Source organism: Hordeum vulgare, chromosome 7H, assembly GCF_904849725.1.
Source record: "Hordeum vulgare subsp. vulgare chromosome 7H, MorexV3_pseudomolecules_assembly, whole genome shotgun sequence".
NCBI lineage: Eukaryota > Viridiplantae > Streptophyta > Magnoliopsida > Poales > Poaceae > Hordeum > Hordeum vulgare.
The window spans coordinates 619007239-619019052 of NC_058524.1; the positions used below are offsets into that span (position 1 = coordinate 619007239).

Consider the following 11814-nt stretch of genomic DNA (forward strand, 5'->3'; position numbering starts at 1 on the left):
CGTTGCGGCACGCGGTCTATGCAGCCGCCCTGAGTTCTTCCCACCATTGCCTCGACCTGCGCGCTGCCGCTTCGTCGCCCCTTCGGGTCGTAGCAACGCGGTGCGCGGTCCACTCCGCTATCCCCGCGCATCGACTTCCTGTGGTATGCGCCTTGTCGTCTCCTTTGGCGCGGGAACAACATCGTGCGCGTCGGTCTTCGTCACGTTGTCGGGTTCTTCCTCGCTTACTTCGAGCATCGCTGCCGTGTACCAACCAAGCCGTCGACACCGCCTTCATGCCGCCGTCGCCGTCAGGACACCGCCGCAGCTCGCTCAACCGAGCCGCGACGCCCCTCCACCTCCTTCATCTTCGTCCTGCACCAGCTCCTCGCCAGCGTCGACGTCATCTACCCTGACTCCTCGACATGACGTACAGCTTGTGCAGGTACCTTATCTATGCATTCCCGGTGCTAGCAACACCGACGTGTGCCTTCGTCCCCGGTGTGTTCCCAGGCCTGGCAAGCCTGGAGCTACGCATCGCCAACATGGACTTCGTCCGTCTACGCATGCGCGGTGCTGGCAACACCGATGTGTGCCTTCATCCATGAAGTGTCCCTGGGCTTGGCAAACCCGGCGCGACGCGTCATCAACTACGCCTCCTTCCCGACGCATCACTACTTCGACACCACTGCGCCCATGACTGACTCGGCGCCTCCATGGCGACTACCTCGACACCAGCTACCCCGACTCGACATCGACCACAGCTTTCTTTGCACGGCTACGTCGACCACGGCTATACCACCCTACGCTCTCGGCTACCTCGACATCAGCACAAAGTGCTACCGCATTGCTTTATGAACCTCGTCGGTTTCCACTCCAGCCACAACTTCCGCGATACATCGACCGTTACGACTGTGGGGCGGGGGGATGACCATTGGCTTACCTTCGGATTCTTCTCCAGTCTCACCGTCTGCGTCCCTACTGTTGTGACTGCGGGGGGATGTTGAGTATATTGATTAGTTAGGAAACATAAGATAGACTAGGAATTATGTTGGTTTGTCTTGTACTCTAAGTTGATCATGTACTCCTATATATATGCCTACGAGGCTCAAGCAATACAACAACTATTCCACCAATCCCTCTATTCCCGTTCAACAACTTCTGCCAGAAGAACACGAGGTATAAATAACTACATCGTATTTTATAGCATATTCAACGAAGAATACAATCTTGATCTCAACCTCAGTGAATTTTGACAGGTTTCTCTCACTAAAGAAATCCCATAGGAAAAAACACAAGAAGCGTTGGTAGCTCCCTATACAAGGATGAAAAAAGGTCAACCTAATTTCAGCCTGAACAACTATAAAATGGAAATTAAAAGGATACATTAACTTTGGACCATTTTTTCTCATGATACAGTCGCTCCGCAAAGAGCAGCTATTTACTCGATACAACTGTGAGAATGTTGGTTGCAAACAAGATACATTGAGACTGAAGTTTTAAATAGCCAACAACATGAACATAGCCTCTCCACATGAAAAAGACCCACCGAGTACCAGTGTGGCTGCTAAATAAGCAAGTGAATCAACATCACCTTGCTGAATTTCACAGCTCTTTGCTCTTTCCGTCTATTGTTTTGTTGGTCGTAAAAATGAGAACTTAATGAACCCCTATATGTGCTGTGCACCTATAACCTGGGTACTCACTGTACTTTTAGACAATTGTTGTGTCGTGGGTAGTAATAGTATATGACTGCCCTGTGCACTTCATCTGCTACACAAATTAACTTCTTCATCCAGCCAATTTACCTGTTTTATACAAGAAGAAGCAAGTACTTCGAATGTTTTTTCCATGTTATAACAAATACCGATACCAATATCATTTGTTCACATCATTTGTAAAGGAAATGTAAAAGTAAAGGCTAGAACTGCAAGAGTGGTGCCAGTAGAAAACTTATGAAACGCCAACTGAAAATAGCCTGACTTAGCAAGCACATAGTTTATGTTGGGCTAACCGTTTATTGATTAATCATCCTGTCCGAAGGAAGTCCTATTTGTTAACAGTCTAGATTAGTCTGCATGCAGTAAAAACAAAACAAAAATACTTATCCCAAATATAAATGAGGCCTGCCATGGACGCGGCGTGCGCCGTCCTTCTTGGTCCTAGTTCACATACAGACGCCCACACACCCACAGAAAGTTGTTGTCATGTTGAACTACGACATCAGTAATCTTTCTCAAAATGGAAGTTATCCTACATTCAGTAAAAAAAAAGTTGCTTATTTAATTAGGAAAAACTGAGCCAAAACCGGATTGTTCAGTTAATTTCAAAAAATCTGACGAAAACCATCATAACCGTTGAACGACATACACAAGATTCCCCACGCACACCACTCCAATGATGGCCTCCTCGAAACATCACACAAAAACATCATCATCATCACTCCTCCCCTAGAGACGTCATCGTCATCCCTAAAGTCCTAAACACTGAGCAAACGACTATGCCTTCGTCGTAGGAGATCGTCGACTCAACACACACACTGCAGAGTCCGCATGGAGATGAATGAAAATTTGCGCTGGCTCAGCCACCCACGACCTGACAATGCAGCCCCGACTCTGATGAAGAACTACAAAGGATAAAATCAGGCATGGCTGGCACGGCTGAAGATCGCGAAACAGAACACCTGCAGCCGGTCATCATATACCACACAGAGCCCGCCGCTGCAGTTCCGACATTACATCAACAAACAAACCGAGGCAGTCCTATGGACACATCGGAGAATAGCCGACTACCTCAACCATTGTCGTGTTGCCGACATTGCTTCCACCATCATCATTGCCATAGAAGTACGGATGCCACAACAACCGCCATCCACCTATCCCACGTGCCGAAGCCGAGCTCCTGGACGAAGCACCCAAGATGAAAAACGACACCAAGCGCCAACATCGTCCGATCACACAAGATCAAGGGTTTCTCGTGAGGAGGCCGAGATGGCCGGATCCATGCAGAAGGAAAACAGAAGCAAATCAATGATGCCTCCAAAAGTGTTAACGACGGCCACAACAACGCCCCAAGCTGACCTGCACCTCTGTCACTCACCAGTTTCCCGCGAGGTGCTCATATGCGGTCGCGCGCCCACCGCAACACAAGATCCAGGTGTGAAGGCTCCGGATCTTCCGCCTTGCCAGAGGAGAGGACCTCCCGGCCGTCGGCACCGCTTGCGGGACGAACCACGCGCTGGTTCCGGCATGAAACCAGCCACGAGTGCGGGTGCGCCCGTGCCCTGGAGAAGACGAAACCTTGCTGCCACCGTTGACACACGGCCTTTGACCGGCGGTGCATCCCGGCGGCGGCGAGGGGGAGGAACACATGGGAGCATCTGTCGACGGCTAATAGTACCGCTGTCCGTGTCGTTCGTGCGGAGCGGCGCAGGGGCAGTGTGTTTCGTTTTCCTACCAGCTAGTCACTGCGACATGAGTAATAAACTTTTTTTTGTGGGAGAAAGAGACATCAGTAATGATCAGAAGGCAAGACTATAATAACACTATTGGATTTCAGTTTTTTGAATAATAAGATGAAAAGAAAACTCAGATTGTAACAGAATGACCAAACAAGAGGAAGCCTGACCAAACATGATGTGTAATCCCAATACTTTCAAAAAATTGATTCAACTTTTGATATTCACCTCCCCAATCAGTTTGCATGGCAATGATTTTCTTATCAAATAGGCGTTCAACTAGAGCTTGAAAGAGATGAAATTTTTGGAACACATCGGATTTATGTTTGATAAGATAAATCTAGCTGAACTTACTAAAATCATCGATGAAACTGACATAGTATTTTTGTTTGCCTACAGAAAGAGGCCCAGGGCCCCATACATCGGAAAAAATAAGCTCTGAAGGAGCATGAGATACACTAGTTGAACAAGAATAGGGTAGTTGACGGCTCTTAGCCATTTGACAAGCATCACAAACTAAATGATGATCTGTTTTATTGGACAAGGGAAGATGATGATTACGAAGAATTTGCTGTACCACTGGAAAGGATGGGTGTCCTAGACGCCTATGCCACCTAGAGGTAGATGGCTTGACGACTCCAAGAATCTGACGTCCAGGGGTAGTTGGTTGGCCATGGATTGGGTAGAGTCCATCTCTACTTGGACCGTGAAGGATTGTGTTCCCCGTTTCCTGATCATTCACAGGAAAGAACTCAGGGTAAACAATAAGATAGGCATTATTATCTTTGGCGAGGTGATGACCGGAAAGAAGACTTTTGGTGGCACTAGGTACATGAAGAATATTATTTAGCTTGAGAGACTCATGAGGGGTAGGAAGAAGTGCATGACCAATATGTGCAATTTCCATACCTTGACCATTTGCTGTATGGATTTGTTCCGGCCCGGTGTAGCGATCACACACAGTAAGCTTCTCTAGCTCACCGGTCACATGATCCGTTGCCCCCGTGTCGAGATACCAGTTAGTATCACCATCATAGGAGGGAGCAGCGGCATTGGCAGACTTGGGAGGATTGCCTTGGCCTTGGGGTTGTTGTTGAAGGTCTTGTCGAAGCGCTTTTTGCAGGAACAAGCACCATGGCCAGCATATTTGCAGATCTGGCAGATGAGGGGGCCTTGAGGATGAGCAGCGCCTCCTCCTGGTGGGGTGGTACTGGTGCCGAAGTTGTTGGGGAAGGCGGCACCACCACCAGCAGAAGGGCGAGCAGGACCACCACGGCCGCCCCCCTTTGGATGCGAGGTTGATGGAGTGGGCGGCAGTGGTGTTCTGGGACTCGATCCTTGTTTCAGCAGAAAGGAGGAGGGAAAACAGCTCACCAAGGACGATGGGATTGTCTGCTGCTGCACGGGTTGAGATCGCAGACACAAAGGAGTTGTAGTCCGAATCCAAACCATGCAGGATATGAGAGACAACCTCATCTACATCAACAGGAGTCCCGGCTGCCGCAAGTTCATCTACGAAGCCTTTCATCTTAGCATAATAGGAAGCAACGGAGAGATCACCTTTGCGTGATGTGGAGAGTTGGCCACGAAGTTGGATCTTGCGAGCACGGGACTGTGCCGCAAAAAGCATGAGGAGCATCTGCCACACGCCGGAGGAGGTGGTGATGGTGTGGACTTGCAGAAGAACATCCCGGGTGAGGGATGCGAGGAGGAAAGTCATGACATGTTGGTCCTGACTGTACCACGCGGTGTACGCCGGGTTTGGAGTCGAGATCGTCTCCTTCTTCCCGGAGACCTCTGTCTCCGTGGCCAGAACAGCAGGGGCGTCGCAGAAGTACCATCTAGGTACCCCATCAGGCCGGCAGCCCTGATGTGAGGAAGACCATTGGCTTACCTTCGGATTCTTCTCCAGTCTCACCATCTGCGTCCCTACTGTTGTGACTGCGGGGGGATGTTGAGTATATTGATTAGTTAGGAAACATAAGATAGACTAGGAATTATGTTGGTTTGTCTTGTACTCTAAGTTGATCATGTACTCCTATATATATGCCTACGAGGCTCAAGCAATACAACACCTATTCCACCAATCCATCTATTCCCGTTCAACAACTTCTGCCAGAAGAACACGAGGTATAAATAACTACATCGTATTTTATAGCATATTCAACGAAGAATACAATCTTGATCTCAACCTCAGTGAATTTTGACAGGTTTCTCTCACTAAAGAAATCCCATAGGAAAAAATACGAGAAGCGTTGGTAGCTCCCTATACAAGGATGAAAAAAGGTCAACCTAATTTCAGCCTGAACAACTATAAAATGGAAATTAAAAGGATACATTAACTTTGGACCATTTTTTCTCATGATACAGTCGCTCCGCAAAGAGCAGCTATTTACTCGATACAACTGTGAGAATGTTGGTTGCAAACAAGATACATTGAGACTGAAGTTTTAAATAGCCAACAACATGAACATAGCCTCTTCACATGAAAAACACCCACCGAGTACCAGTGTGGCTGCTAAATAAGCAAGTGAATCAACATCAACTTGCTGAATTTCACAGCTCTTTGCTCTTTCCGTCTATTGTTTTGTTGGTCGTAAAAATGAGAACTCAATGAACCCCTATATGTGTTGTGCACCTATAACCTGGGTACTCACTGTACTTTTAGACTATTGTTGTGTCGTGGGTAGTAATAGTATATGACTGCCCTGTGCACTTCATCTGCTACACAAATTAACTTCTTCATCCAGCCAATTTACCTGTTTTATACAAGAAGAAGCAAGTACTTCGAATGTTTTTTCCATGTTATAACAAATACCGATAGCAATATCATTTGTTCACATCATTTATAAAGGAAATGTAAAAGTAAAGGCTAGAACTGCAAGAGTGGTGCCAGTAGAAAACTTATGAAACACCAACTGAAAATAGCCTGACTTAGCAAGCACATATTTTATGTTGGGCTAACCGTTTATTGATTAATCATCCTGTCCAGAGGAAGTCCTATTTGTTAACAGTCTAGATTAGTCTGCATGCAGTAAAAACAAAACAAAAATACTTATCCTAAATATAAATGAGGCCTGCCATGGAGGCGGCGTGCACCGCGCTTCTTGGTCCTAGTTCACATACAGACGTCCACAAACCCACAGAAAGTTGTTGTCATGTTGAACTACGACATCAGTAATCTTTCTCAAAATGGAAGTTATCCTACATTCAGTAAAAAAAAGTTGCTTATTTAATTAGGAAAAACTGAGCCAAAACCGGATTGTTCAGTTAATTTCAAAAAATCAGACGAAAACCATCATAACGATTCCCCACGCACACCACTCCAATGATGGCCTCCTCGAAACATCACACAAAAACATCATCATCATCACTCCTTCCCTAGAGACGTCATCGTCATCCCTAAACACTGAGCAAACGACTATGCCTTCATCGTAGGAGATCGCCGACTCAACACACACACTGCAGAGTCCGCATGGAGATGAATGAAAATTTGCGCTAGCTCAGCCACCCACGACCTGACAATGCAGCCCCGACTCTGATGAAGAACTACAAAGGATAAAATCAGGCATGGCTGGCACGGCTGAAGATCGCGAAACAGAACACCTGCAGCTGGTCATCATATACCACACAGAGCCCGCCGCTGTAGTTCCGACATTACAGCAACAAACAAACCGAGGCAGTCCTATGGACACATCGGAGAATAGCCGACTACCTCAACCATTGTCGTGTTGCCGACATTGCTTCCACCATCATCATTGCCATAGAAGTACGGATGCCACAACAACCGCCATCCACCTATCCCACGTGCCGAAGCCGAGCTCCTGGACGAAGCACCCAAGATGAAAAACGACACCAAGCGCCAACATCGTCCGATCACACAAGATCAAGGGTTTCTCGTGAGGAGGCCGAGATGGCCGGATCCATGCAGAAGGAAAACAGAAGCAAATCAATGATGCCTCCAAAAGTGTTAACGACGGCCACAACAACGCCCCGAGCTGACCTGCACCTCTGTCACTCACCAGTTTCCCGCGAGGGGCTCATATGCGGTCGCGCGCCCACCGCAACACAAGATCCAGGCGTGAAGGCTCTGGATCTTCCGCCTTGCCAGAGGAGAGGACCTCCCGGCCGTCGGCACCGCTTGCGGGACGAACCACGCGCTGGTTCCCGCATGAAACCAGCCACGAGTGCGGGTGCGCCCGTGCCCTGGAGAAGACGAAACCTTGCTGCCACCATTGACACACGGCCTTTGACCGGCGGTGCATCCCGGCGGCGGCGAGGGGGAGGAACACATGGGAGCGTCTGTCGACGGCTAATAGTACCGCTGTCCGTGTCGTTCGTGCGGAGCGGCGCAGGGGCAGTGTATTTCGTTTTCCTACCAGCTAGTCACTGCGACATGAGTAATAATCTTTTTTTTGTGGGAGAAAGAGACATCAGTAATGATCAGAAGGCAAGACTATAATAACACTATTGGATTTCAGTTTTTTGAATAATAAGATGAAAAGAAAACTCAGATTGTAACAGAATGACCAAACAAGAGGAAGCCTGAGCTATAAATTAAAGAACGCCAAAAGATTGAGAATGACATCAGACAGCCAACCAAAAAAAAAAACAAGCCAAATTCATATTATAACACAAGGAGGAGAGGAAATTCAGAATGTTCACGTCAAATAAGTAACATTATGCAGGTAGAATGTTCATTCCGAACATAGTGCAAAGATATGATGAACATTAGTAACATTATGTCGACCGCTTTCATCTGTATGCCCAAATGAAACATGAATGACAAATCTAGCGTCTACGAGTTTCATTGTTTCGCTGCCAAATCAGCAATGGGGTGGTGGCGCAGTTGGCTAGCGCGTAGGTCTCATAGCTAAAATAGCGAGTGATCCTGAGGTCGAGAGTTCTAGCCTCTCTCACCCCAAGCCAGTAATGATGAACCGCTCCGTGACAACTTGGGTCGTCATGATTTCCATCTGAACATTCAGGTGCGAACTGAGCAAGTCTGAATCTGGTCTTATTTTTCTCTTTTTGTTCATCCACCCTTCTGCTGATGCTGGACACTCGTATGCAGATGGTTGATGCAACGCATTGATCAACTTCAAACAGCAGCTGATAATGCAGATGGTTGGAATGTTCATGGACATTCCAAAAACTTGCTACAAAGAACGTTCACAAGCATTCAGTTCGTTTCATCATTGATGGCGGAAGCTGCAATAATTTGATGAGCATATAGATGGTAAAAAAAGCTATGCTTACCACCACGAGATACCCCCGTAAGATTACATCTAAGGATTCAATGAATGTGATGATTTTAAGGTAACACATTGTGTGACAGCACGTTTTACACTTGGTTCATAGAATGATTATGTTGATTGCGACGTCGTACCTATACAAGCGCTAACCTTGGTAATGTGATTATAGTGGCATCTATCATGGCAGATCAAATTCCTATACTCTCATCTTTTAAGGGAGAACCAGAAACTTCTTGCCTATGATTCCTGATGACACTGTAAATGATGAGAAAGCTCGACCTAAATTTTTCAACATCGGACGAATAAATTACAGGAGGACTCCGATAATAGTCAAGTGGATGTTGTGCAGGGATTATTTCTTTCTAATTCTTACTTCAATGGCTTTGGTATGCCAAATGATGAGGATATACCTACTGGTGGTCGTGACACGAGAACATTGTTGATTTAAGCCAACACAATATTCATGTTATCTCATATTTATTAGATATGTTCACCGATGGTCAATTTTCCCACATCAGTTTTTCAGGAGAAACGTTGAAAATGCGCATGGGGCACGCACATGCTCGGCCTTTCTTGACTATTTTCTTGCTTCTGATACATGCACCTGTTTGCACCCGAGAATGGCTAAAAATCACATGTAAAACTTCATATACTGTGAATATGTTATCTAAAAGGGTTTCGTCCCCGCTTTATATATAAAGTAATGATCAACAACATACCGTACAAACGCATATCATCACAACACACACGCACACGCACGGTACATAGGCGCTGAACGCAGCAACACCATTCCGAGCACTACAAGAGAAGCCGGGGTCCTCGACCATGAACACGCCACCTCGAAGAGATGAAGCCGCATACAACGAGCCGTGGGCTCCAAGGCGACTCCTTCAGAAAGGATACAACGCCGGAGCACCGACACCGTCCGTCCCGAGGGTCAGAGCGTTTCCCTGGAGCTATACAACGGGCAATGAGAGCCGCGACCATGCCTACAAGAAGGGAACAGGCTTGGCCGCCGGTCGTCAGTCCGAAGATAGAGCTGGTTTTCACATTAGCCAACACTCACTGCCACCAAACACCACACCCTCGCAACCACGCCGCACACACAACTATGGTCACCGGGCATCACCGAGCCATGCAATCAGCCTCGACATCCAAGACCTTGACACCACGTCACCCAGGACCCGCTGCTACCGGCCCCAACCAACCTGGACGGCCCCCAACGTTGAGACCTAATAGGATGGCTGAAAATGGCCTACATCGACCTTGCTGTAACAAGAGTTCTCTTTGAATTAAAATTTGACGATAACATAAGTTATATAGTGTACTCATATATACTTGTACCCCTATGCATGTGTTAGTGTATATTCTGATCTATTAAGATATAATAGTAAATATCTAAAATATTGTCTAAAATATATATAATAGTCTCTCTAAAAAAACTTAATGGTGGGCTCAATTTATGTTGAAATTGTGGGTTGAGCATAACTTTGTATCTCAATATTTGTTTTCCTTTTTTGCGAGAAAATTCCCGATCTATTTATCAACTGTCACGGTAGTACAAACAACAACAGAAGTAAAAAAATACATGCAAATCTGTAGACCACCTAGCATCGACTACAAGCACTCGAGTCAGCCAAAGGCGTGGCGCCGAGTCGCCTCTCTATCATAGGATTCAGGCAAACATTATTATAGTTGACAGTCGAAAAGTCATCGTACTAATGCCCCATAGGATCATTGCACCAGAACATCAACCACCGCCGACGAAGAGAACTGTAGATCGTAAGGATCCAACCTCTTGACACACAAACATAGACAAACGAAGACTTGATACAGACGGATCCACCAAATATAATCATCGACCGAATACCACAAGATCCGTCGAAGACACACCTTCACACACCCTCCGATGACGCTAGAAGCATAGCCGGGAAATGGATTAGACGGGGAGAACCTTATAACATCTTTATGAAGTTGCCGCCGTCTCGTCTTCCTGAACATAACACAAACCGTATCAAAACTGAGTAAGACACCTAAAATCGGAGCCCTTCCATCAGCAAGTGTCGGGATCCACATTGTGTTACTCATCTTTATTTGTTCCGGCTAGAAAATAGAATGATCTATCAGAAGCACGTTTCCAATATGGGAATTTAAGGCGACAATTGATCGACCATGTATGGAAATTCTAAACTCACTAGTTATTACGGGGGGTTAACTGGATCTCCTCTATAAAAGCAAGTATAATAGTGGGCTTATGGCCCACTTAAAGCATCTCTAGCAGACCCGTATAATGCGGATCCGCAAAAGTCGTTTATAGTTCGCGAAAAATGGGTTTTACGGGTCGGCGTGGGTGCGGACAGTGGCAGACCCCCAAAACGGACCCGTATAAAAGCATATTCGGAGAAGATGATACTATACGGGTCTTCTGTGTGGGGTCTGCTGATGTGCCACCCTATCGACCCGCAAACAAAATACCCCGTAAATGAGAATTACTCATCATGTGCAAAATAAGTAGAATATCAATATTACAAATAAGTAATCATCCAAAGTATAATAATTATTCAAATCACCGTAGCAAACTAAATGAAAGTCACACATGAATACAAAACTTGTCCCGTACATAAATGACACATGAATGAAATGAAAATGAATGGATAAATGGATGGAAAAATGGCATGTTACTATTTCCCAGCCCTTTGCCAATGGTGCTCAATGAGATCCTTCTGAAGTTGATAGTGGGTGTTTGCATTTTCAATCTCCCTGTAGGTCCGAAGAAAAGCTCTCATTCAGTTAGGGTCTCTAGCTGGTTTGACACGGCTGCCCACATTGTCATAGAAGAACTCCAAGTTCATGCCTCTCTCATCTTCGAGAATCATATTCTGAAGACTAACACAACATGTCATGATGTTTTTAAGGATCGTTTGTCCCAAAACTGAGCAAGACCACGAACAATAACAAACCTAGATTGCAAAACCCCAAATGCTCTTTCAATGGTCTTTTCGGGCTGCCTCTTGTGCCCTTGTGAATTCAGACTCTTTCCTACTTTGGGGGTCTTTGATGTTCTTCACAAATGTGCACTAAGAAGGGTATATACCATCTGCAAGATAGTAACCTTTTGTGTAT

At 46.1% G+C, this 11814-nt stretch overlaps 1 pseudogene; it reads right to left on the bottom strand.

Moving 5' to 3' along the window:
* Window positions 1-4841: 4841 nt before the first annotated feature.
* Window positions 4842-4925, bottom strand: LOC123414475 (annotated as a pseudogene).
* Between the last annotated feature and the right edge of the window lie 6889 nt (window positions 4926-11814).